Source organism: Euphorbia lathyris, chromosome 1 (genome assembly GCF_963576675.1).
Source record: "Euphorbia lathyris chromosome 1, ddEupLath1.1, whole genome shotgun sequence".
NCBI lineage: Eukaryota > Viridiplantae > Streptophyta > Magnoliopsida > Malpighiales > Euphorbiaceae > Euphorbia > Euphorbia lathyris.
Genome location: NC_088910.1, coordinates 43528530 through 43533641, shown reverse-complemented (window position 1 = coordinate 43533641; position 5112 = coordinate 43528530). Strand labels below are relative to the sequence as shown.

General features: G+C 42.2%; 1 non-coding gene across 1 annotated transcript; it reads left to right on the top strand.

Moving 5' to 3' along the window:
• Positions 1-2715: 2715 nt before the first annotated feature.
• Positions 2716-2822, top strand: LOC136215985 (small nucleolar RNA R71). The gene has a single exon (XR_010682985.1). It is a non-coding gene; the product is annotated as a small nucleolar RNA R71 (small nucleolar RNA).
• The last annotated feature ends 2290 nt before the right edge of the window (positions 2823-5112 follow it).

The following is a 5112-nucleotide window of genomic DNA, read 5'->3' as shown; positions in this document are numbered from 1 at the left end:
CTTTTCAGAGATTTGATGCCCGAGAACGATCCCGCCGGTAACCATGAAGTGGCATTTCTCCCAATTCAAGACTAAATTGGTCTCCCTACATCGCACTAGCACAGCCTCAAGGTTGTTCAGGCAGCTCCCAAAGGAATTTCCATAGACAGATAAATCGTCCATGAAGATTTCCACAGTCCGTTCCACCATATCATGAAATATAGACATCATACACCTTTGAAACGTAGCTGGGGCATTGCATAATCCAAATGGCATGCGTCTGTAGGCATATGTCCCGTAGGGGTATGTAAAAGTTGTCTTCTCTTGATCTTCACAGTGGATGGCAATCTGATTGTACCCCGAGTATCCGTCAAGGAAACAATAAAATGCATACCCTGCCAAACGTTCTAGCATCTGATCAATGAAGGGCAAAGGGAAATGATCCTTCCTTGTTGCCTCGTTGAGCTTCCGGTAGTCCACATAAACTCGCCATCCTGTTATGGTTCTCGTGGGGATCAACTCATTTTTCTCATTGAGAACCACTGTGGTTCCTCCTTTCTTTGGCACAACAAGAACATGGCTCGTCCAGACACTATCAGAGATAGGATAAATGATTCCTGCATCCAACAGCTTGGTCACCTCTTTCCGCACAACCTCCTTCATGTGGGGGTTCAGTCTGCGCTGTGGCTGGATAGACGGCTTGTGATCTTTCTCCATCAGAATTCTATGAACGCAAACGGTCAGACTAATGCCCTTGATATCATCAATTTTCCACGCAATATCATCCCTATTTCTTATCAATACCTCCATGAGTTGAGCTTTCTGATCAGGGGTTAGCTTTGAAGATATAATCACCGGGCTTCCGCTAGGTGGTTCAATGAGCGCATACTCTAGGTGTGATGGTAAAGGTTTTAGTTCAGGTTTAGATAGTGGCACAGTTGGTATTTCAAGTGGTTCTTGATGAGTAGGAATAGTGGGATCTAGAGGAGTTGTGGGCAAGTTGGTTTCAATGGCACACCATGTTCCCTCACATAAATTCACTTCTTCTCCCAAGAGAGCCTCCAGAGTGTCCTGTCCCTGTTCCTGCAAAGTAGAAAGACTTTGGAAATCATCTAAGAAACAACATGTGTCATCACTAGTGTTAGCTCTCCTCATAGCCTCATTCATTTTGAAAATGATTTCTTCCCCATTAATTCACAAAAATAATCTTCCCTCTCCTACATCAATCAATGCCTTACCCGTCGCTAAGAACGGTCTACCCAAGATAATAGGAACATGCAGGTCCTCATCTATATCCATTATGATGAAATCAACAGGTAGTATGAATTTTCCTACTTTGACCAACACATCTTCCACTACTCCCCTAGGATAACATACCGACCTGTCAGCCAACTGAATGGACATTCTGGTTGGTTGAGGTTCTCCTAGTCCTAGCTTAGCATACACAGAATATGGCATAAGGTTTATGCTAGCTCCTAGGTCACATAGTGCATTTTCAATATTTACCTTGCCAATTGAACAGGGAATAGAAAAACTCCCTGGATCCTTCAGCTTTTTCGGAAGCTGCTGCTTGTTCTGGAGTATTGAAGAACAGTCCCTGTTTAGTTGGATCATCGAGATGTTTTCCAGCTTTTTCTTGTTTGACAAGATATCTTTTAAGAACTTCGCATATGTGGGCATCTGAGCAAGTGCTTCCACGAAGGGGATGTTGATGTGCAGCTTCCTCAAGGTGTCTAGCACCTTTGAATTTTGCTCTTCAAGCTTCTTGTTTATCAGTCTCGTCGGATAAGGTACAGGTGGCACATAGGGCGGAGGTCGTTTGTACCCCTTCCCTTGTTCCTCCTGGTCCTGACCAACGGTCAATTCTACCCCTATGGGTTCTTCTTGACTGGGAACAGCTTGTTTCTTTTCTTCTTCAACATTTCGAGAGGTACCTGCACACTCAACATTTTCATCAGTGGGAAAAAGGGGTGAGTTTGCTTACCAGATCTCAGAGTGATGGCCATGACATCTCCTTTGGGGTTTGGTTCGGTGTTACTTGGCATTATCCTTTTTCCTTTGGATGACGATGCAGCAAGTTCATGGACCTGTGTCTCCAGATTTTTGATTGATGCTTGTGTCTGCTTCATGAAGTGCATCATCATGGTCTTCATGTCCGGTTTTATATCTTCCTTTGGTGGAACATGCTGTTTGTAGTGTTGTTGAGGTTGTCTCTGGTACTGTCCTCCTTGTTGCTGCTGGTACCTTGGTTGTTCCTGATTAGGTTGCCCAGTCCATCCGAAGTTCGGATGATTTCTTGTGGCTAGGTTGTAGGTATTCGAGTATGGGTTTGGTGGGTTCCTTTGATTATATCCAGCATAATCACATTGCTCCTACTCACCTTTCCCTTGCTTGACTCCAGGACAGTTTATGTTGAAATGAGGTCCTCCACAAAAATCACAAACATCATTGAACGATGGTTCGATGTGAATGGATGATACATTAATCTTGCTGAGCTGCTTTGCAAGCTGTTCTACCTCGGTGGTCAGTTTCGACACAATATCATCATTCCCCGCTCTTTTTCCTTCACTCCTAGCTGAGTGCCAGTTATAGCTCGTGCTTACGACTCTCTCAATAAGGTTGTACAAGGCTTGTGGTTCAATATCTTCGGGGTTACCATTGGCAATGGATTCAATCTGGATTTTATAAATGTTGGTGACTCCATTGTAAAAATTATGCACTTGCATCCACATGGGGATGCCATGATTTGATACCCTTCTTAATAATTCATTGTACCTTTCCCATGCCTCAGCTAAGGATTCATCCTCTTCCTGCACGAAATGGGATACCTCATTTCTGAGTTTAATGGCCTGTCTAGGTGGAAAATATTTCATCAGAAAAGCACTAGCCATTTCTTCCCAAGTGGTAATCGTCCCTGGCTATAAGTTCTTTAACCAGTTCTTGGCTTTATCTTTAAGAGAAAAGGGAAATAGCTTTAGCCTTATCACATCATCGGAAATTCCTCGGTTTGATCTGAAAGTGTTGCACAGTGTAATGAACTCCTGGATATGCCCGTTTGGATCTTCCGACTGGTATCCATTGAATTGTACTGCGGCCAGCAACATTTGTATCATAGATGCTTTCACTTCAAACATGTTGTTTCCTTCATTAGGCAACACAATGCACAACGAATGTCCTTCCGTGGTCGGCCTGGAATAGTCTCTGATCCTCATAACTGGAGGGTTGTTGTTTTCTCCTTCCTCTTCCTGATTAGGTTGAACTGGTTGTTCTGGTGGTACTCTTCCAGCCATCCTTCTTTCTCTGTGTCGCTCTCTTTGTCTTGCTCGTCGAGCTCCCGCTCGGTTTCGTCTACACGTTCTTTCTAACTCAAAATCAATAGGAAAAACTGGTGGTCCAGCTCTGCGCATAGACAGTGGGAGCACTACTTAGCAAACAGATTAAAAACACCTTGTTTCACAGAAATTTTTAGATAAATTTTGTTGCTTTCAATCCCTGGCAATGGCGCCAAAAACTTGTTGTCCTCCGAACAGACTCTAGCAAGTGCACTAGATACAAGTAATAAAGTGATAAGTCAAGTATCGTCTCCACAGGGATTGATGACCAAATTTTACAAGAAAAACGTTGCAGAACAGGGTGTTCGTGGTGTGTGAAATCTTTATATTAAGAGATATTGTGAATAAGTAACAAAGTCAATGATTTAACTTATAAAAACGATTACTTGATAATGATAAAAAGGTAGAACATGCTAGGCACAGCGGAACAGGTTACCTTAAGTTCCTAAACGCCCTATTTATTCATGAATGACGCAAAGTGAAGTCAAGGTCTCTACTTTAATGCTCACTTAAGTTAACTCTCGTGTGTTCTTAAGATTCTAAGACTTACTACAACCATAAGCGTCCCTAAGGTTGGTTCTTTCTTGCATTACGATTGAAACATCATTTCAATAAAGAAAACCCTTAATCCAACCTCCTAACATTCCTGCTTCGGGGTTGGATGTTTGATAAAAAGTTCGGTGAAGATGAAAGCAGTTCCCTATCATTCATCTAGCACTAGCATAGATGCCTAAGCAATGGAATAAAAAGGTTCATCAAACACTTCATAAAATTAACAACATTCATTCATAAATAGAAATTAGAGAACTTACATAACCGGCCCTAACTGGCCGAACCTATTCAAAATGACTACTCACTCATGCTGCCGAGTGAGCAATCTGCTGATTCACAGCTATAGAACTCCATCAATGGAGTTGCTATCTTTCTTGAGAGCTCCTTCTTCTCTCCACAAAACCGTCTGTAATTTTTAGTTCACAAAACAGATCTCCTTTCCTTTCCCCACTACGTCTATTTAAGGGAAAAGAAAAGGTCAACACGGTATATAAAGTATCCGAGAAAATATTACAAAAATCAACCAAATTTTTTCACAAATCCTAGACTGATATAAGTGGTTAAGATCCTTTTGACCCTTGAACACTCAAGGGTCGAACTTTCATGTCATCATGCTACTTTTCTCTGCTCTTATCCGCCTTTCCTACCTGCCGCTCCTGCTGTCTGTCCTGTCACTATCCGTCATCAGAAATTGCAGCGTTAGACCGCTGGATCAAAGAAGGCTCAACTCCTCATGGTATGCGCGAAACAGGATGCTTCTAGTCTGTTCGACTTAATCTTTCCTTATCTGCACAAAAACACTTATAAGACCTTCTTTCTTGTAATTTAACCCTAAAAACACCCTTAATTCATTATAAATAACATGTTAAATTGTAGTCAAATTCATGCCTAACAAGTCCCATGTCGATCCCACTCAACACGCCGACGCTCACTCTCATCATAGTAGACCCCATCTCCGTCTTCCTCATAAGCGGCCCCATACTGGTTCCACTTAATGCTTCAACATTCATCCTCCCCATGGTAAACTCTACCATCTTCATCATAATCAAACTCATATGCACTATGACAAAGTTCACCATCTTCACATATTTCATCTTCGGAAGCGTGCTCTCTCTCTTCAACCTCATCCTCAAATTCGCCTTCATAATAATCACGTTCCTCATTTCTTTCTAGCTCATTCTTGGATTGGTCCTCCTCTTCATCAATCTCCTCTTCTAACCCCTCTTCTTCATGGTGGTATTCAAATTCA